General features: G+C 36.6%; 1 protein-coding gene across 3 annotated transcripts in view; it reads right to left on the bottom strand.

Annotated features, from left to right (window-relative positions):
- Nucleotides 1-23,259, bottom strand: part of LOC106092615 (serine-rich adhesin for platelets) — a 536,371-nt gene extending 513,112 nt beyond the window's left edge. For all 3 annotated transcript variants that reach the window (XM_059364612.1, XM_059364614.1, XM_059364613.1), the window contains exon 1: nt 22,800-23,259. The gene's annotated coding sequence lies outside the window, so the exon portion shown is untranslated. The remainder of the gene's footprint in view (nt 1-22,799) is intronic.
- Nucleotides 23,260-23,492: the final 233 nt, after the last annotated feature.

The raw sequence follows: 23,492 nt of genomic DNA, 5'->3' as shown, positions 1-23,492 counted from the left end.
GTAAGAAAAAACCAAAACTCTAAGCAGGTAAAGAGATTTTAGTAAGACCTTATTCTAATAAAATAAAGAAGATGATGAATGTTAGGATTCCTACTGCACCCAACTACTATAAGAGAAGACAAGTAGAAATGCAGTAAAATGGAACTTTGGATACCAACCACCTCCAATATGCGCATTGACCAAGTCAAGTACGGTGAAAAATACACCATTTATGAAACCTTAGCAGCTATATCGAAATATGGTGCGATCGGAACCAAACCTACCGGGAACATCGAGGGGTCTAACACAAGTCACTGTCCTAGACCATAAAACGGGAGGTTGTTCTATTTTCATTGTTCTATATTCACATGAAGTCAGATCTATCCCATATTCAGAATGTGGAGGGGTCTCAGCGAAATCGGATAATAAATGCGTCTTTAATGGCCCCTAGACTATAAATCAGGAGATTGGCATTTATGACAGCTACATCCAAATATAGACCTATCTGTGATATATAGGACCCTGATATCGAAGAGCCTATTTCAGCTGACTGTGGTAAATTAAATCGAAATCAAGTAATTTATGCGGCTTCTATGGGCCCAGGAACTCAAATCGGGAAATCGGAAACTCGAAACTTAAATCGGAAAATCGGCCAATATGAAGGATATATCGAAATATTGTCCGGTCGAAACGGACGGTTTCAAGTCAAATCTCTTTGCCAACTTTTAGCGAAATCGGGTAATAATTGCGGCATCGATAGGCCTAAGACCTTAAATCAAGGGACGTCTAGAACCCTCGACAAATCACTATGCCAAATTTTAAGCGAAATCGTTTAATAAATGCGGCTTCTGTAGGCCCTTGACCTTAAATCGGGAGGTCGCTCTTCATGGGGTAATTATCGAAATATTACCCGATCTATACTCTATCCGATATGGATGTCGAAGGTCCTAGGATAACTCGCTGTTCCAAATTTCAACGAAACCGGGTAATAAATATGGTTTCTATAGGCCTTAGACTTTAAATCGGGAATAAGTATATATGACAGCTATATCCAAATATAGTCCAATCTGGACCACACTCGGTATATGTGAGGAAATTTGACCATGAGCATTTCATTAAGGAACGGGGACCAACTTCTCAAATATCGCTGACCGCAGTCCGATCAAGTTTAAACTCAATGATAAGGTGCCTCCTTTTTGTAGCCGAGTCCATAGGGCGTGCCGCAGTGCGACACTTCTTTATGGAAAAGTTTTTACATGGCAGCCATACCAGATGGTACGGAACCTCACGCATTTCGCCAGCATTAGGAGGGGATAACCACTGCTGAAAAACTTTTTATGATGTTCTTGCCGGGATTCGAACCCAGGCCCAGATGTTAGCATGTCCGCCTATGACGCTAGGCGGACATGCGCCCATCCTCACGCAAGCACGTATCTGCGACCCATCCCATCTGATCAACAATTCTCAGGAGACCTCCCTGGAGTAAGTTCGCAAGATGACCCAGATCGCAGAAGAACCGCCTCCCCAGAAAGGAGATTCGGCGTCCCTGCAGTCCCCGACACGAACATACCAAATGCTCGATTTACTTCTCCTCAACCTCATTATGGCAACTTTTGCAGAAGTCATTGTGCAGTATTCGCGCCGCCATGCGGCCTATGTCACAGTCTCCGGTTATGACCGATGTTAAGGTACTCATTGACCTCTTTTCGTTCGCAAGTGAATCCATCGTCCTCCTCCGGTCGATGGCAGGCCAGTGCGCCATAACAAAAGCAAATTTGCCCATGATCAATCCAATAAGGAACATGGGCAAACTTCTCACATATCAATGAGTGCTCTTTGATTCAAGTTTAAGCTCAATGATAAGGACCTTCTTTTTATAACCGAGTCCGAACGGGATGGCCCAGTGCGTCACCTGTTTGGGGAGAAGTTTTTACATGGCTACGTACATGGCAAATGAAAAAAAAAACTTGATGTTATCGCCGGGATTCGAACCTAGGCATTCGGCGTTAAAGGCGGACATGCTAAACTCTGTGCTACGGTGGCCCCACATCCCTAACCTAGCAGACCCGCAATTATCCGCCTTGTCCCATCTTGCCACCGACGCCGCTCTGATCATCTCTTCTAAATTACTTTTTTCAGTGGCTTGAAATATGTCACATAGGCAAGACCGGTGACTGGTTCTCCCGGCGAAAACGGTATAAAATAAAATGAAATAAAATGATAGGAAATGAAATTAAATGGAATGGAATGGAATGGAAGAAATGAAAAGAAAAGAAATGGAATGAAATGAAATTAACTTAAATTAAATTAAATTAAATTAAATTAAATTAAATTAAATTAAATTAAACTAAATTAAATTAAATTAAATTAAATTAAATTAAATTAAATTAAATTAAATTAAATTAAATTAAATTAAATTAAATTAAATTAAATTAAATTAAATTAAATTAAATTAAATTAAATTAAATTAAATTAAATTAAATTAAATTAAATTAAATTAAATTAAATTAAATTAAATTAAATTAAATTAAATTAAATTAAATTAAATTAAATTAAATTAAATTAAATTAAATTAAATTAAATTAAATTAAATTAAATTAAATTAAATTAAATTAAATTAAATTAAATTAAATTAAATTAAATTAAATTAAATTAAATTAAATTAAATTAAATTAAATTAAATTAAATTAAATTAAATTAAATTAAATTAAATTAAATTAAATTAAATTAAATTAAATTAAATTAAATTAAATTAAATTAAATTAAATTAAATTAAATTAAATTAAATTAAATTAAATTAAATTAAATTAAATTAAATTAAATTAAATTAAATTAAATTAAATTAAATTAAATTAAATTAAATTAAATTAAATTAAATTAAATTAAATTAAATTAAATTAAATTAAATTAAATTAAATTAAATTAAATTAAATTAAATTAAATTAAATTAAATTAAATTAAATTAAATTAAATTAAATTAAATTAAATTAAATTAAATTAAATTAAATTAAATTAAATTAAATTAAATTAAATTAAATTAAATTAAATTAAATTAAATTAAATTAAATTAAATTAAATTAAATTAAATTAAATTAAATTAAATTAAATTAAATTAAATTAAATTAAATTAAATTAAATTAAATTAAATTAAATTAAATTAAATTAAATTAAATTAAATTAAATTAAATTAAATTAAATTAAATTAAATTAAATTAAATTAAATTAAATTAAATTAAATTAAATTAAATTAAATTAAATTAAATTAAATTAAATTAAATTAAATTAAATTAAATTAAATTAAATTAAATTAAATTAAATTAAATTTAATTAAATTAAATTAAATTAAATTAAATTAAATTAAATTAAATTAAATTAAATTAAATTAAATTAAATTAAATTAAATTAAATTAAATTAAATTAAATTAAATTAAATTAAATTAAATTAAATTAAATTAAATTAAAATTAAATTAAATTAAATTAAATTAAATTAAATTAAATTAAATTAAATTAAATTAAATTAAATTAAATTAAATTAAATTAAATTAAATTAAATTAAATTAAATTAAATTAAATTAAATTAAATTAAATTAAATTAAATGGAATGGAATGGAATGAAATGGAATGAAATGAAATGGAATGAAATGAAATGGAATGAAATGAAATGGAATGGAGTGAAATGAAGTAAAGTAAAATAACAAAATAAGTAAATTCTCCCGGCGAAAACGTTTTAAAATGAAATGATAGGAAAGGAAATGAAATGAAATGAAATGAAAAGAAAAGAAATGAAATGAAATGAAATGAAATGAAATGAAATGGAATGAAATGAAATGAAATGAAATGAAATGAAATGAAATGAAATGAAATGAAATGAAATGGAATGAAATGAAATGAAATGGAATGAAATGGAATGAAATGGAATGAAATGGAATGAAATGAAATGGAATGGAATGAAATGGAATGGAATGAAATGGAATGATATGAAATGGAATGAAATGAAATGGAATGGAATGAAATGAAGTAAAGTAAATTAAACTGAAATAAAAGGAAATAAACAACAGGAAAATACTAAAATTTATGAGAATCATAAGCAACTTAAACCTACTCTCTATTCTAATAATACAAAATTTCTTATTTCTTGCTATATTCATTTCCTTGGTCAAATTAACTCGACTCTCAGCCACTTTGGGAGTAATAATTTTTCAACTACTTGACCATTGACGAGCTTTTATATTGTGTTGCCCAAAAAGTAATTGCGGATTTTTTAAAAGAAAGTAAATGCATTTTTAATAAAACTTAGAATGAACTTTAATCAAATATACTTTTTTTCTAAAACAAGCTAAAAGTAACAGCTGATAACTGACAGAAGAAAGAATGCAATTACAGAGTCACAAGCTGTGAAAAAATTTGTCAACGCCGACTATATGAAAAATACGCAATTACTTTTTGGGCAACCCATATCTCACCTCAAATGTCACCAGCATTAGGAGGGGATAACCACAGCTGAACATTTTTTCTGACGTTCTCGCCAGGATTCGAACGCTGGCTTCCAGCGTCATAGGCGGACATGCTAGCCTCTGTGCTACGGTGGCCTACGTCCTCATCCACCCTCAATTTCCTGGAATCCCCTCAAGTACGGGAACCCATTTCAGCGTCACATCGTGGATTCGGAGCGTCGTGAATTCCAGGGACTCCAAACAATCCGCCACACACCTCGACTTCACCATACTCGAACCCAAGGTCTTGAGCGCCGCCATAATGTCCACATAAATACCGAGTTTTGAGGTCAGTAAATCCCTTACCCGCCTTAGGCCACCGCCTATGTATGTCCACCTATGACATTGAACGCCTGGGTTCAGATCCTAGCGATAACATCAGAAAAAATTTTCAGCTGTGGTTATCCCCTCCTAATGCTGGTGCCATTTGTGAGGTACTTGACCAAGTAAAAACTTCTCCTTAAGAGGTGTCTCGCCGAGGCGCGCCGTTCGGACTCGGCCATAAAAAGGGGACGCCTTATCATTGAGCTTAATCTTGATTTGGAGGGCACTCATTGATATGTGAGAAAATTACCCATGTTCCTTAATGGAATGTACATAGGCAAATTTGCATTTGCAAATCCCCCAGCGGAATTTCTACTGCGGCTACTGTAATGGCACAGACCTCTGACTGAAAGGCCATGCTAAGTTTGAGCTCAATATCTTTATTTTTAAAGACTGTAGCGCGATTTCAACAGAAGGCGGGCAAATAGACAGACAGCCGGATAGTCTTAGAATTTTACGAGGATTATATGAGCTCGGAAATAAATATTTCGATGTGTTGCAAACGGAATGACAAAATAAATATACCCTCATCCTTTGGTGGTGAGTATAACAAAACGTTACTTCGCCAATACTTTCTAGTGCTCACATTAATTTTAATACCATTTGGTGTTAAATCAATACCATGCATAATTAGTCCATACTAAATTGACAGCGCCATTTTTATAGGCATGAAGCGATAAGGTCGAAGTGCATGGCGGAGTATTTGGAGGGCCTGAACGGGCTCCTGGTTTATGACGTTATGTAAGTCTAGGTTCTGGGACACATCGGTGATCTGGGAAATGAAAAGGCGGACAAGTATGTCCAGAGGGGAAACCTCTGCGGCAGGCAGACCTGTAGTTGGTCTTGCACACACGTGCCTTTTGTCGAACTACTGAACGGAGACACAGGAGATGGCCAGTGCGGAGACGGTGGTTAGGTACGAGACTGTAGATTGTTGTCGGATTGCCAGGACACTCTAGCTTGCTGTTGACCGGAGAGGGACGAGGGAGTATGAGTATGATTACTGATGATGAGTATGAGTATGATTACTGATTAGTCTTAACCAGTGTTGCCAATTTTATAAAGTTTCTACCAAAATTGGAAGGTTTTTTTTCTTGGTAGGTTGATAAGTTGGGAGGCTGACTTCAATTGCACTGAGCAAATAAAAGCAAGTTCAGTCAGGCCGTAACTTTATATGCAAACAAAGGATAATGGATAGGAATTGCTATGTTATAAGAGCTATACCAAGTTATGAACCGATTGGGGCCATACTTGGATTGGCTGTTGGATATCGAAATGGAAGTCATTGTGGAAAAATGTCAGGCTCAAGAAATATAATCGGTAGATCGGTTTAATAGGGGAGCTATATCAGGTTATGAACCGATATGGGCCATACTAGACACAGTTGTTGGACATCATTACAGCCAAAATATGACTTTTATGAACTCAAGGTTTCTTATCAGGAGATCGACTTAAGGCTATTGGGTTGCCCAAAAAGTAATTGCGGATTTTTCATATAGTCGGCGTTGACAAATTTTTTTCACAGCTTGTGACTCTGTAATTGCATTCTTTCTTCTGTCAGTTATCAGCTGATACTTTTAGCTTGCTTTAGAAAAAAGTGTAAAAAAAGTATATTTGATTAAAGTTCATTCTAAGTTTTATTAAAAATCCATTTACTTTCTTTTAAAAAATCCGCAATTACTTTTTGGGCAACCAATATATGAAGATATAGGCCATCTTGGAACTTTAGGCTGTAGAGTGATTTCAAAAAGCAGACGGACGGACATGTCTAGGTCCTCCTAAATCCGAAATTTCTTGTAGGTTCGAAAATTTATAGTTTAATGTGTCGCAAATGGAATCGCTCAATGGTGGTGGGTATAAAAACATGTACAACATTTTTGGTTTCTACAACATTTGACAGGTTTTGGCCGGGTTTGATAGGATTTTTCTTAAATTTTGGAAATAATTTTCTTGAGTGGCAACACTGGGTGTAATCGGACAATGCGCGATAGGCCATATGGCCGCGCGTCTACTACGTCTACTATGGACCATGTCTTGATGGGTATGAGGAGAGTATGATCGAACACCTGCTCTGCTCATGTCCGGGTCTACAGGGGCATAGGCTTTCCATCCTAAGGAGACGGATTTTCGGCGAACTTATCGATGTGTCTCTGGATCGTCTTCTTAGACATGTGAATAAGACGGGCTTGATTCGACGAGGAATGCGATGAGATCTTCAACACGGTGTCATGCGTGCACAGATGCGGAGTACCAATGTTTGGCACTTGGTAACAAAAGTTTTAACATGACAGAGTACCTCACAAATGACGCTAGCATTAGTAAAGGGAAAATCATAGCTGAAAATTGTTCTGACGTCAGAACTTTAACCTAAGCGTTCGGCGCCATAGTTGGACATGATAACCTCTGCGCTATGGTGGTCTTCCAGGGTATCACAATGGGCCGGACTGGCCAACGATTTTGATGGTTTTTTCAATAGTTTTCGAAGCTTTAGATGACCAGCACTCATACAGTACCTCTAACAGTGCATTTACTTGTAGTAGCTGAGGCCAAATCCTTAATTTTAGCCGTAGAATGCAATAAATTTTAGGTAATTCTAAGACATTTTCCTTTGTCCTGGGGCTTTAGAGCAGTGTATGTACACCATTTGCTCTCTTAATCACAGCTTTACCCTCTTTTAATAAAATTCAAAACAAAATTTGGCCAAGGCCCGCTTTTTTTAGCGATTTAGCTGTAGAAATATTTTTATGTGAGTGAAGATAAATTCCGAATTTAACTAGTGGAGACACAAACCACTGACTTAACAGTCCTCTGTTAAGTTACCATTAGCAGAACACTGTTAAGGAACTTTGTAGGCAATTAATTAATAAAAAAAAGGTATTTGTTCATAAAAAAGTAAATTTCAAAACATTTCAAAATGTTTGCATATGTATAGGAAACTAGGCTTCACTAGCTGTCGTTTGATGCCGGTCTCATCGCCTTACTATTTTCCGTTTTCGCACAGTGGTTCACGCAAACTTGACTTTTCGAGTCTTTTGGGTAATTTTTTCAAGTTTTTGCCTAAAATTCGATAGTTAGACGATTATTTGGAAAATGTGTGCATATGTATAGGAAACTAGGCTTCCCTAGCTCTCACTTGAGACCGGTCTCATCGCCTTACTATTTTCCATTTGTTTGTACACCTTGCGGTTATTGAGGGAACTAAATTTTAATGTTGAAATATTGATCTACGACTCCATAAAGTATAAATAGCGGTCGAACGCGTAGAGCCAGCCGCTTGAAGTTTTGCACTGATACTTAATATTGATGTAGGTCATTGGCGATTGCAAATGGGACATATCGGTTAAGATTTGGATATAGCTCCCATATAAACCGATCCCCGGAATTGACTTTTTGAGCCCCTGTAATCCGCAATTTTTGTCCGTTTTTGCTGAAATTTTGCATGTGGTGTTTTGTTATGACTCCCAACAACTGTGGCAAGTACGGTCCAAATCGGTCTAAAACCTGATATAGCTCCCATATAAACCTATTTCCCGATTTGACTTCCTGACCCCTTGTAAGCCGCAATTTTTGTCCCTTTTTGCTGAAATTTTGCGCCAACTACGGTCCAATTCGTTGTATAACTAGATATAGCTCCCATATTTTAGTAGAATCCATTGTGGTGGGTTCCCAAGATTCGGCCCGGCCGAACCTAGCACCCTTTTACTTGTTAGTTTATAATTACTTTTCGAGGTGTCAATGTTCATTTCCCAAAAGGTTTCGATAAACTTAATGTGGTTCTATCCTGATGAAACACTTAAAATATCAAATATTTTGACTTTACGCCATAAAACACCAAAAGGTACTGTCATACTGAATATAGAGCAAATTTTTGTTTCTGGTAGCAGTGAGTGGCGTCTCTTTCACAAATTTTATAAAATAAAATCCAAGTACTCTTCCCCATTTTTAGATATAATGCTTTCTTTAGCCAATATTACAGTGGTTCTACACTGGTGAACGTCAGTGTATATCAAAGGGAATTTGATTTTTCCTTCTAAGCCCTTAGATGCCTCAATTCGATTAGCTGCACCTTCAGCAGATAAATTCTCAAATAGATATTGTCCCCATTTTAACCGATTTGCAGTTAAATCACATTTTTGTTAAAATTTTTACAAAATTGCATCCGAAATTTGGTAGATTTCAAATGACACTTTTCTTTATCAACCCCAAAAAATTCATAATTTCTTTTTCGCCCTATTCAAAAATCAACTATGCTTCTGATAACACTCAAAATTTTTTTTATTTACTCAAAAATTATTAATAAATCTCTAAAAGACTAAAATAAAAACTAAAACGCCCTTCCGGCACTACTCCCACACATTGCCTTGTCTCCTATAACAAATGCGTAGTTGTTGTTGTTGTTGTTTTAAGTGTCTTTAAACGAGAAGAACAGAAAATCACGTTCTATGGTTCATTTTATTTTGATAAAAACAACAACAACATCATCACATCACGAGACATATTGTTGTTGCTAATTTTAAGTTTATTTTATTTAGTTTTTTTTTTAATTCTCAACATTGTTTTTGAGAGATAAAGACATGTTAAAAATCTTTGAAAACTTTGTGGTGATCTGGCTGTAAATGACGTTAGTGATTCTTGTTATCTGACGGTGATGATGATGATGATGTTGTGGTTATTGTTGTTGTACTCGTTGATGGTCAATTAAAACAGCGAAAAGACCAAGAACAACAACAACTTATAGTGCTTTACTGTAAAAGAGAGACAGTGAAAAAGAGAGAGAGAGAGGGTTCTCCCTCCCCAGAGATCTTTGCCTTAACGATGGGTGCTTAGAATACGAACACAAGTGAATGCTGCGGCGAAGCTGAGAATGAGCATGAGTACGCAATAAAACAAATCTACTCGTTTGGCAAAATGGCAAAAACCACAACAACAACAGCTTCAAATATCAACGACATTAATGGTGGTTGTCGGTCAATCTCAGAGTCAAAACGAACAAATTTTGCCATTCAAAAGATACTGTGAGATGACAGACTATTCGAGCAAAAATTCATTGAAAACATTCACATATATGTAAACAAAATTAGGTTTGTTTCGACTCCAACTAGCCAAAAAAACAATCAATAGGTCTGTTAGCGTACTTTATCAGTAAAAATGTGCAGGAGAGTAAGCACAACCTTTTTTATTCTTGTTTGAACCAATGAGTGGAGCGGACGTTTTGTTATTCACTCCGCAAGAATATCCCTGTAACTCGTAATAGGTCATTATTTTTGCAAGAAAAATTTAAGTCACTCAAGGATAGCTGGGATAGAGGTATCCATTAGGCGGTTGATATCTGCGTCTTTTTTCAGTGGGGCGGCAGATCTAGAGTCCGGGAGTAGGCTTTGAATGGACCCCAAAGACCCAACAGCTGCTGGGGTGGTATCAGAACGCAGCATGTTGTCTGCTACTGAAACGTCGACTGGCGGAGCGGCTGCTCCAGGCTCCACTAGGCGTTTGACGACTGGTCAGCGGGGCTTTTGACGAAGACGCCTGGTTCGAGTCTTAAGAACAAGACCGAACCTATTCTTTCTTCGCATGCACATAATTTGCCTAGGCCATCGGTCTTCCTGGCAAACCAAAACTCTTCAAAATTCTCTTTCAAAAGTTCGAATAATAGAAGACGCATCGCTCTCAGATTTATTGAGAGGCTTGGTGCGAATGATCCTAAGACTCATACTGATAGGGAGAGAGACTCCCTAAATTGGGCTCGGGAATTCGCTGCACAGGTTACGCCAAAGACTACACGTCTAGATTCGGAATCCTGGAGGGCATTCCATGCCTAAAAGAACTAAGTAAGATGGGTCCAAGAACCTTTGCCAATGTAGCTTGGGAAAGTTTCTTGATGGCAATTGTCGACAAGGCAGAAGAACAGGGCTGCATACCTAGAAATAATTGGAGAGGGGTAGTCAATGGACTGTCATCAGTATACTCCGATGGCCTTGCGGAATTTACTGGGTCTCCTCCAGTTTGTGGCAATGCAGGCTGGTATCGGGGCCGATACAGGTATATTGGATGAGGCTGATGCTGACCGGAGACACGCAGTATTAGTACTAAACTCCAGCTTTCTTCCAGACCTTAACAAGTCTGAAGGGGTTGTTTCCTACGGATTCAACAAGTTGAAACTGAAAGTCTGTAGAATCGGTGGGATTGGGGAATCAGGATACGACTCAGCAGTTGTTGCTGAACACTTGCCTGAGGAACTATCGATAACATCGCTAAAGTCTGGCGGATTGCAGGAGACTGAAAATCACCCTACCACAATCGAGACAGGGGGTATGACATCGAAACGGGACCCGAAAAGCCACTGTGTGGGTGGGTCACCCATTTGGACTGGGCTCAAGGTGTGCGCCAGCGGGTAAGCACGGAACTCAAAAAGTACTTTGACAGCAGCAGCTAGTGAAGCATCTAAGGAGGAATCGTCCATGCCGCAAGTATCTAGTGTCCTGAGGAAGAGTGGTTCAACAGCTTTCTCACCCGCCACTGGATGCGTACGGATGCTCATCATGACAAGATCTAACGAATCTTGTGAGGATGAGTTCCTGGTGGAATCGTAAGACGAGGCTAACACAACAGTGTTGGATGTTCTGAATCCTGACATTGGTCCGGTTTCTACAGATAAATCTCTACCATCGTGTAAGGCCACTTCGGCGGCACTAAAGGTCCTCCTGATGGCGGGGTGATTTGATGTGGTTCTTATCCAGGAACCATGGGTGTGTGGAGGAATGGTTCGTGGACTAAGAATTCCGGGATTTAAACTTCTCAAGGGTACGGGGAATGGAAGACACAGAGCCTGTATTCTTGTAAAGAGTAGTCTAAATGTTTTTCTTCTTCCGTCGCTAAGCACTGAAGACCCAGTAGTAGGTGATTTGTATTAAAGGGGATAAACCGACCTTTATTACCAGGAACAGGCAGGAGGTACTAGATATTACCTTTGTATCGAAAGATATAAGTAGAGAAATATGCGACTGGGATGATGACCACAGCTTCTCTGATCACCGTTATATTAGAGTCAGCCTTGGAGAAAATACCCCAGAAGTGGTCCCTCGGCTAAACAGAAGAAAGGCGGATTGGGATAAATTTCGGCACAAATTCTGCATGTCTATCTCTTCTAGACCAGAAAAGGAAGTGGAAAATACGGAGTATATAGGCATAATGGTCAAACGAATTACGAAGGTCCTGAATGACTCGCTTGTGTCAGCATGTCCTAGTGCAAAGCCTAGAGGCAAACAGCGACCACCGTGGTAGACCCCAGAGCTGGTTGGTCTAAGGAAGGCCTGCAGAAAACTTTTCAACAGAGCAAAAGCCACAACAACACCACACGATTGGGACATCTGAGCTAAGAAAATATAAGGACGAGCTGAGAAAGGCTCAGAACAAATCCTGGGTGGAATTCATAAATACACGAACCCACCTAATATTGGGAAGGTTTATGATCAGAGTTGTCGTGTTGATTGATATGTAAGTTAAAATTTTGATATGAATGCCGTGCCTAGTATGGTCTACATAGGTTTACAACCGGATATAGCTCCCCTTTAAACCGATCGCCAAATTTGATGTTTGAGGCTCTAGAGGGCGCCAGTCTTATCCTATTTTGCTGAAATTTCACGTGAGGAGTTTTGTATTGACGTCTAACAACTGCGTCTAATATGGTTCAAATCCGTTAGTAAGCTGATATAGCTGCCACATAAACCTGCCTTTAGAAGGACCAATAACCATCCGATTTGGACATAAAGTTTTGCTATGATTTCCAACAGCCATGCCAAGTGCGGCCCAAATCGGTGTCCCATATAAACTCCTATTCCGCAAATATTATGCGATAGATGGACTGAAGTGGCAAAATCGTCGTAAATTTTACACTCACTATGGTTGACATCGGTTTATAACCTGATATAGCTATCATATAATCCGATCTCCCGATTAGACTTCTTGAGCTTCTAGAGGGCGCATTTATTATCCGATTTGAGGAATTACTTCTAACAACTGTGCCAAGTATGGTTTAAATCGGTTCATAACCCGATATAGCTGCCATATAAACCGATCTACCGATTAGACTTCTTGAGCTTCTAGAGGGCGCAATTTATATCCGATTTGGTTGAAATTTTGAAAGAAAGTTGAAGAAAGACTTCTAACAACTTTGCCAAGTATGGTATAAATTAGTCCATAACCTGATATAGCTGCCATATAAACCGAGCTTGGATCTTGACTTCTTGAGCCTGTAGAGGGCGCAATTGATTGAGGGCATCATGATCATTAAAGCTCGTCTCAAGAGACTAATAAAAATGAGAATTATGAATCGGAAATGATATTCGCCTTAACAAGCAAAAAAACTTAAAAAATAAAATTCGGCGAAGCCCAGCCGGGATTCAAACCTGAACATTCGTAGTAAACGCACACAACTCACGAAAATGCACAGAGACATAAGTATGCCATGGGAGTAGTGTAGTTGTGTAGAAAAAAGTCTGCCACTACAATGCACAATACATGCATTGGAAAAACAACTGCTAGCAGACAAGGTGTCGAGCTTGGTAAGTGTTGTACTTATATTTGGTTGCCCAAAAAGTAAGTAAGTAAAAAAAGTATATTTGATTAAAATTCATTCTAAGTTTTATTAAAAATGCATTTACTTTCTTTTAAAAAATCCGCAATTACTTTTTGGGCAACCCAATCTCATAAAGGCGTTTTCGCAATGAACAACTACAACCTACCAACGGCTAGTCGCCAGGATTCGAACCCAGGCGTTCAGCGACATAGGCGGACATGCTAACCTCTGCGCTTCTTTGGTCCATTAGGGGATGGAATAAGCAATAACGGTTTGGTACAAAAATCAATAACGGCATTGTGCTAAAACCCATAACAGATTGGTATTAAAACCAATACCAGTTAGGTAATATGGCTAGTACCAAAGGGTACTAATCATTTAATGGTGCATCCATACCATCCGATATTGTTTTTGTACCAAACGGTGTTGCTTTACTATCAATACTGTACAATATACTGAAATGAGCACGTTTGGTATCAACTTTTCTCTGGGTGTAACCATTTCCCGGTTCCAATTATATATGTTGCCCGATATAATTGAATCTGACCATATCAACTTATTTTTATTCGGCCTTATTTTATTTCACCATCTTTACCAACAAATCGTAGTAAGCCTATTTTTCTTTTAAGTGGCAACACTGTTAAACAGCCACTACCTAACAGCCGACAATCACACAGGTAATGAGCACAGCATGACAGTAGCACCAATGAAGAAACATACAACAAAAACAAAAACCAACAACAATGCACACCAAGGAAATGGACATGTGAGCGTCGACCAAAAAAACAACAAAAAAATTAAATTTAAAATAAAGCAAAAACCTTAAAAATAAGTAAATTCAACAAGGCATAATTAATGGGTGACGTGCGACCAAAAACAAAAAAAAAATACAGCAACAACAAAAACAACAAGAAACTAGTATTTATACAACACACCAGCAAACGCGAACTCATTACAGCTGAATGAATGGTGGGTACATACAAATATATGCAGAAATTTTGCTCTCCCTCTCAGCCACATATGAATGACTACTCTGCCACACAGGGTAACACTTAATCATATGTTGGGTATGTCTGCCTGGCATACTCAAACCCACTTAAGCTCTCACAGCAAAAAAAAAACAAACTTAGATATGTCATTTCTAAGCCCAGCCAAATAATAATGGGTGACACATACACGAAATCAAGCTTAACTCGAGTTACATGCTTGATATAATAGTGTGGCGACTGTGTGTGTGCGTGTGTGTGTGTGTGATTTTGAGTGATTAGCAAAAACATTTGTTATCAGAGCTTAGGGCTTGTTTAAACTCTCTGTTGAGTTTAGGAACGAAGAGAACAAGAGAGGGGCATGAAACGGTTGTTCAGTCTGTATAGTCTGAGAGGGATTGTATCGATGGTATAGTCTTAGAGGTATAGGATAGCAGTTATTTTTTCGTATTAGGGATGGGATTGTTTCAAAAAGGTTTTCTTATCATCAAAATGGGTTACGTAAGAAGGCAGACAGCCTCTACCATACTTTATAGTGCTCATAACATAAGTTCGAACTTTGTGGACTTTTTTTTCACCCATTTTTAGGTATTTTGAACCACTTTGCATATCACTTTGCATTTTATATTACAAACATTTTACAGAGCTTAGGGCTTGTTTAAACTCTCTGTTGAGTTTAGGAACGAAGAGAACAAGAGAGGGGCATGAAACGGTTGTTCAGTCTGTATAGTCTGAGAGGGATTGTATCGATGGTATAGTCTTAGAGGTATAGGATAGCAGTTATTTTTTCGTATTAGGGATGGGATTGTTTCAAAAAGGTTTTCTTATCATCAAAATGGGTTACGTAAGAAGGCAGACAACCTCTGACATAAGTTCAAACTTTGTGCACTTTTTTTCACCCATTTTTAGATATTTTGAACCACTTTGCATACCACTTTGCATTTTATATTACAAACATTTTACAAAGCTTAGGGCTTGTTTAAACTCTCTGTTGAGTTTAGGAACGAAGAGAACAAGAGAGGGGTATGAAACGGTAGTTCAGTCTGTATAGTCTGAGAGGGATTGTATCGATGGTATAGTCTTAGAGGTATAGGATAGCAGTTATTTTTTCGTATTAGGGATGGGATTGTTTCAAAATTTGTTCTTATCAGCAAAACGGTTTACCAAAGACAGACATCCTCTGACACAAGTTCAGAATTTTGTGGACTTTTTTTCACCCATTTTTAGGTATTTTGAACCACTTTGCATACCACTTCACATTTTATATTACAAACATTTTACATTGCTACTTTACCTGAAGCACCCACGTTTTTCAAGTTATCCACCTCCTAATATCAAAGATAACTCCATGATATTATTGTGAATATCCCTTTGTTCTACAATACCCGTGTTGTGAAGTGGCTCTTCAAAAAAAGGGAAAAATAATTTAAATGAAAATAATCATTTCCAATTGAGCTTCGTTTTTTTTTGTTTTTTTTTTTTTTTTTTGGATTTAGGCACAATACTGTAACACATTTTATGTCTGTCTCAAAAAAAAAACAATGAAAGAAGTACAATAAAAAGAAGGACGCGTGTCGACTACAGATTCCCGGGAAAACAGTGTGTGTCCAAATTTCCATGGATATAATGTTGAGCGCAGCATAACAACACAGAACAAATAACAAGAACAAGAAATACAAACACAAACACAAAAACAACAGCAATACCACTTGTAAATTAATCTTTGTCCATATATTTGGTGCTGTTTTGGTTACTATTTGCTGTTCCCTACATTTGTTTGTTTGTTTGTTTGCTATAAATACTGGCAGGATTTTTTGGTATTTTTTTTTTTGTTTTTGGGACTAGCTCCCAGCGAAACCACCTTAGTTACAGCCATTTAAACATTCTTCTAATGTTTTCTAATATACCAAAAAAAAAAAAAATAGGAATATTTGCTCAACGCCAGCTCTACGAACAATGATTTCGTTGAAGAGTCACATGGAAAAAAAAGTGTCATGACTTGAACGACAGATGTTACCAACACCCAACCCAGGATGGCTAGTTTCTTATAAATGGATAATTAGATGGATGAATGGACGACTGATGATGAATTACAACACCAGTGTGGACACACATTGTACATCAAACACAAAACAACTGGCTTTGGAACATTTGTCGAGCGAACGGACTGTCCGTACTTGGTTTACGAAGAAAAATCAAGTGCAAATAATCAAGGAATTGAGATTTATTTAGAAAAGTAGTTTCTAAGGCAAACACAGAGATAGGTACGTTTATTGACAACAATGGAAGCAACAGTAGAACCATATGCAATAAACATTAGAGTTTGTCAAATTGTCGAAAAAATAAAATTTTCATAGAGAAATTTGTTCAATTTCAGAAATATATATTTTTTTCGAAATTCAATTCAACAAAAAAAAAATTGTTGAGTAAAGAAAAATCATCAGCGGGAGATGCCAAATGGTACATGGTGACTTACAACCATTCCAACAAAAGTAGGTTGTATTATACTATTCTTTGAATAGAACGCATTAAACAATGATTTAAATGCAAATTTTGCCCATGAACATTACACTAAGGAACAGGGGAAAATTTCTCACCTATCAATGAGTGCAGTCCAATTCAAGTTTAAGCTCAATGATAGGGGGCCTCCGTTTTTATAGCCCTCTTTGGAGAGAAGTTTTACATGGCATAGTACCTCACAAATGTTGCCAGCATTAGGAGGGGAAAGCCACCGCTGAAAATTTTTTCTGATGGTCCCGCCGGGATTCGAACCCAGGCATTCAGAGTCATAGGCGGACATGCTAACCTATGCGCTACGGTGGCCACAAACAATAATTTAAAGCCAGACAATATCCTGCAATGGAATCTCAATAAGATTTTATAACCGATTTTATAAAAAGGCGTTAAGTTCGGCCGGGTCGAATCTATATCTCAAAACGAACCGATCTGAACCATATACGACGCGGATGTCGAAAAAACTAACATAAGTCACTGTCCCAAATTTCGGCGAAATCTGACAATAAATGCGCCTTTTATGAGCCCAAAACCATAAATCGAAAGATCGGTCCATATGGCAGCTATATGCAAATCTGAGCCGATCTCTACCATATAGCAGAAGTAAGTCGAGGGGCTTAACTTAACACACTGTCCCAAATTTCGGCGACTTCGGACAATAAATCCGCCTTTTACGAGCCTAAATCCTTAAATCGAGAGATCGGTCTATATGACAGCTATATCTAAATCTGAACCGATTTGGAACAACTTGAAGAAGGATATCGAAGGGCCTAACACCACTCACTGGATAATAAACGTGGCTATTATGGGCCTAATATCCTCAATCGGAGGATCGGTCTATATGGCATCTATATTCAAATTTAGACCGATTTCGGCCAAATTGACGAAGAATGTTAAGGGGCTTAATCTTACTCACTGTCTCAAATTTCGGCGAAATCGGACAATAAATGCGCCTTTTATGGGACCAAAACCTTAAATCGAGAGATCGGTCTATATGGCAGCTATATCCAAATCTTAACAGATCTGAGCCAAATTGACGAAAGATGTAGAAGGACCCAACACAACTCACTGTCCCAATTTTCAGCTAAATCAGATAATAAATGTGGCTTTTATGCGCCTTAGACCCTCAGTCGGAGGATCGGTCTATATGGCAGCTATATCCAAATCTGGACCGATCTGAGCCAAATTGAAGAAGAATGTCGAAGAGCCTAACACAACTCACTGTCACAAATTTCAGCGACATCGGACAATGAATGCGCCTTTTATGGCCCCAAAACCTGAAACCGAGAGATCGGTCTATATGGCAGCTATATCAAAATCTGAACCGATCAGGGCCAAATTGACGAGGGATGTCGAAGGGCTTAACACAACTCACTGTCCCAAATTTTAGCGTCATCGGACAATAAATGCGCTTTATATGGCCCAAAAACCTTAAATCGAGAGATCGGTCTATATGGCAGCTATATCCAAATCTGGACCGATCTGGGCCAAATTGCAGAAAGATGTCGTAGAGCCTAACACAACTCACTGTCCGAAATTTCAGCAAAATCGGATAATAAATGTCGCTCTTATAGGTCTGAGACCCTAAATCGGCGGATCGGTATATATGGGGGCTATATCAAGATATAGTTCGATATAGCCCATCTTTGAACTTAACCTGCTTATGGACAAAAAAAAAGAATCTGTGCAAAGTTTCAACTCAATATCTGTATTTTTAAAGACTGTAGCGTGAACGGACGAACCGACGGATGGACGGACATGGCTAGATCGACATAAAATGTCACGACGATTAAGAATATGGTTGCCCAAAAAGTAATTGCGGATTTTTTAAAAGAAAGTAAATGCATTATTAATAAACCTTAGAATGAGCTTTAATCAAATATACTTTTTTTACACTTTTTTTCTAAAGCAACCTAAAAGTAACGGCTGATAACTGACAGAAGAAAGAATGCAATTACAGAGTCACAAGCTGTGAAAAAATTTGTCAACGGCGACTATACGAAAAATCCGCAATTACTTTTTGGGCAACCCAATATATACTTTATGGGGTCTCAGACGAATATTTCGAGTAGTTACCAACAGAATGACGAAATAAGTATACCCCCATCCTATTGTGGAGGGTATAATAAACACTTCATAGAACATTTTAGCCAAATCTGATAGAATTGCACCATCTAGAGGTTCAAGAAGTCAAGACCTAAGATCGGTTTATACAGCAGCTATATCAAAATATATACTTTTGTGACCCATTGGCAATCTTAACCGACCTAACAAATAGGAAGCATTTGTGCAGCGTCCAGCTTTACTACTTCGAAAGTTAGGGTGATGTCGAAAGACGGACGGAGAGACGGACGGACATGACTTCGACTTAGAATGTCAAGACGATCGAGAGTATAAAGTGGCACAGATAGGACGAAATACCTTTTCGTAAATGGCAGCTTTGTAAACTGAGGGTCACGTAATGAGGATATTACGGGACCCCATACATTTTCACTAAAAATAACAGTGGTGGTCATGAAGAACAATTTTAGCAACATTTGATATTTGGTTTGATTTTCGATACAAAAAGTTTGCCCCTGTTCCTTAGTGTAATGTTCATGGTCAAAATTTGCAATTAATATCAGGTAATAGACTGATTTGGACCTTACTTGGCACAGGAAGTTGTACCAGAACACCGCATGCAAAATTTAAGCCAAATGGGACAAAAATTGCGACTTGTAAGGACTCAAGAAGTCAAATCGGGAGATCGGTTTATATGGGAGCTATATCAGGTTACACACCGATGTGGACCGTACTTAAATCAGTTGTTGAAAATCATAAGAAAACACTATGTGCAGTTTATATGAGACCTATATCAGGTTATACAACGATTTGAATCGTACTTAGCACAGTGGTTGTAAACCGTAACTGAACTGTATGTGCCAAATTTTAACCAAATCGGGCAAAAATTGTGGCTTCCAGTTGCTTAAGAAGTCAAATCTGGAGATCGGATTATATGAGAGCAATATCTAAATATAGTCCGATGTGGCCCATTCCAGAACATAACGTGCGTATAGAAGAAATACTACACTGTGCAAAATTTCAATTCAATATCTCAATCCCGATCTTTAGCTTTAGGTTCTAAAGATCATAAAAGGTGCACTCATGCTCAGATTTTGCTGAAACTTGAAACAGTGAGTGGCACTAAGGGCCTCGATATCCGACTTGAATATGGTATATATCGTACCATGTTCACATATAGCTTCTATATAGACCGATACACAAATTAAGCGTCTTAAGTCTGATTTTAATTAGGCCTGGCGATATCTGAACCAAAATTGGTCCAGATCAGAACATATTTGAATATATTGGGTTGCCCAAAAAGTAATTGCGGTTTTTAAAAAAAAAAAAAAAATCCGCAATTACTTTTTGGGCAACCCAATAGCTGTCATATAGACCGATCTGCCGATTTTGGGTCTTAGGCCTATAACAGGCGCATTTATTACCCGACTTTGGTGAAATTTGGAAGAATGAGTTGTAACAAGGCTTCCAACTTCTGTCCCGAATTGGGTGCAGATCAGGCTATAGATATAGCTGCCATAGAGACTGATCTTCAGCTTTAGGGTCAAAAGACCATAGAAGGCGCATTCCTTCTCCGGGCCTAGACATCCGACCCGAATATGGCGTATATCAGACCATGTTTACATATATTGGGTTGCCCAAAAAGTAATTGCGGATTTTTAAAAGAAAGTAAATGCATTTTTAATAAAACTTAGAATGAACTTTAATCAAATATACTTTTTTTACCCTTTTAACCGATATGCCGTTTTAGGGTCTTAAGCCTATAACAGACGCACTTATTACCCCGATTTTGCTGAAACGCAGAACAATGAGTTTTATCAGGCCCATCGATATCTGAACCAGAGATGGTCCAGATCAGAACATATTTGGATATAGCTGTCATATAGACTGATATGCCGATTTTGGGTCCTAGGCTTATGATAGACGCATTTATTATTCGACTTTGCTGAAATATGGAACAGTGAGTTGTATTAGGACTCCTAACATCTGTACCGAATATGGTCCAGACCGGACTATATGTAGATATAGCTGTCATAGAGACAGATATTCAGTTTTAGGGTCAAAAGACCATAAAAGCCTCAAATATTGCTGAAATTTAAAACAGAGAGCCGCTTTAAAACTTCCGACATCCAACCCAAATATGGTCCAGATTGGTCCCTATTTAGATATAACTGTCATAAAGATCGGCCATCCCAATTAGAGCTTAATCACATGAACGGCACACTTATTTGCCGATTTCGCTGAAATTTCGAACTGTTACTTGTATAGAGCTTCTCGGCACCTGAACGACTTTTTCACTTTAGTGGAAAGTTTTGTTGAATTTGGTTTTGTATTAAAAGAAATACAAAAAAAAATTTCCCTCAATACAAAAATGCAAAAATTTTAAAATTTTGTTTGCCCAAACAAGGGCTGGAATACTGAAGAAGTTGTATTTTCTTAACAAAATTTAAGAATAAACCTCATGCTAGGGCATACGAACATATTTCAGTTGCCATTAAGGTGTACAATTTTTACTAGTCTTTAAAGCTCTTCCTCCCTAAAGTTGATTGGATGGTCTTGTTGGTCCCGTCCTAGTTCTACAGGACATAGCCCAATGTCATATCGTAAACAAAATTGGAATAACCCGCATAAATATCAACTTCTTCTTCTTCTATAAGCTATTGGGTACAGCCCTACAGTATTTCCTTTTGAACTGCGGCTCGGATGATGTTCAATCCAAGTTGCCTGGTATTATTTTCCATATAACACATTGACTTTCCTAAAGACTACAAGAGCAAAAATTACTTTTCGTATAACCTGCGACATACGTACCTAGTACGATTTGAGTCGGTCTAAAATCGGGTATAGCTTTCATATAAAACGATCTCCCGATGGCACTTTTTGAGCCTCAAGAGGGCGCGATAACAATTGCGCCCTCTTGAGGGCGCCGACTTGGCTGCAATTTTTCAAAATTACTTCTCCTATGACCTTCAACATACGTGCTTAGCATGGTTTGAATCAATGTTAAACCTGATATGGCTCCCATATAAATCGATCTGCCGATTTTACTTCTTGAGTATGTAGAGAGTGCAATTTAGTTCCATTTCTTTAATGATCTCCATACATGCCTAGTATGGTTTGGATCGGTCTAAACCGTTATCGGATCTTGACTTCTTGAGCCTCTAGAGGGCGCAATTGCAATGCGATTTGGATGACATTTTGCCCAATGACTTCCATGAGCTATGACCTTTAACATACGTACCAAGCATGGTTTGATTCCGACCTCTAGAGGGCGCAATTTTTCAGCTCAAAAACAAACCCTACGAATTTTGTTAAAAATCAGTTCAACAGGCTACAAAATCCTTGCCAGGGAGAACCTGTTGCTTAACACGCCACTGTTCATAAGCCCTACAAGTCATTTGTTTGATTCCGGTCTGTAGCCATATCGACTAACAAAGTTGCTGTAAGGGTATATACCTATTTGCAGATTAGCCTTCAGCAGCTACATATGTTTTGAGGTTCTGGTGATTGTTTTCTATAAATATTTCTAAATGTTATGTTTTAAAAATTTTCAAGTTCCCCGCCTGTCAAGGCGAAAATCATTAAATTGTAAATTTTTTTTTTTTTGTTTCTCTTTCGAGACGAGCTCAATGATCCTTTCCCATTTGCAAAGAGGGGTCTCCGATCCGAGCTCAATGATCCTTTCCCATTTGCAAAGAGGGGTATCCGATCCTAGCTCAACGATCCTTTCCCATTTGCAAAGAGGGTCTCCGATCATTCAGCTCGTCTCGAAAGAGAAACAAACAAAAATTGTGTTCTATTTTATTTTAATGCCACTTGGATCCACAGAAAATTTTTTTTTTTTTCATTTAGCTTTCAGAACTTACCTTTTATTGTAGTTCATATGAGATTTGCCATTATTTGTGGTGCTTGAATAAAGAATCCATAGTGATGATGATGTTCATAGCCGGAGGTATGACAAAATATAATCCCATTTTCCTATAAATTGGCTCTAGGTGTTGAATGTTTTTTTATATGTTTGTATGAAGAGCAGCATTTATTTGTTAAATCTTGATTTTTTAAAGTATTAATATATATTTGTAAATAAACACTTTGATTTTTTCAAATTTTTACAAATATTTTTTAAATATTTTTTTTTTTTCAATATAAATATATAGACATTTTATTTCTTTCAGTGTAGTGCAATATATATATTTATTTTCAACAGCTTTGAAACCTTTTGCAATATGTTTAGAAGAAGTTTTCTTGTTATAGTTGTTAACACTTTTTTTTTAATATAATTTGAATTATTTTTATTTTGTATTTTTCCAGGGATTTCAATATGAATTTTTTTCTTTAATTTGTTAACAAAATTTTTTAAACACTTTTTTTTTGTTTTATAATATTTTTTATAAGTAAGATTTCAACATTTGTAAATATTTAAATATATATTTTTTTTTGTTTTGTAATAATTTGTTGTTGTGGTATTTTTAAGAATTTTTCTTCTCAGGTTTTTCCTCTTTTATTTATGTTGGGGGTTAACATATAACGACGATATTTTTTTTCCTTATTTATTTTTT

The sequence above is a fragment of the Stomoxys calcitrans genome, chromosome 3 (genome assembly GCF_963082655.1).
Source record: "Stomoxys calcitrans chromosome 3, idStoCalc2.1, whole genome shotgun sequence".
Taxonomy (NCBI): domain Eukaryota; kingdom Metazoa; phylum Arthropoda; class Insecta; order Diptera; family Muscidae; genus Stomoxys; species Stomoxys calcitrans.
Note: the sequence above shows the minus strand (reverse complement) of the source record. Positions and strands in the feature narration are given on the sequence as shown.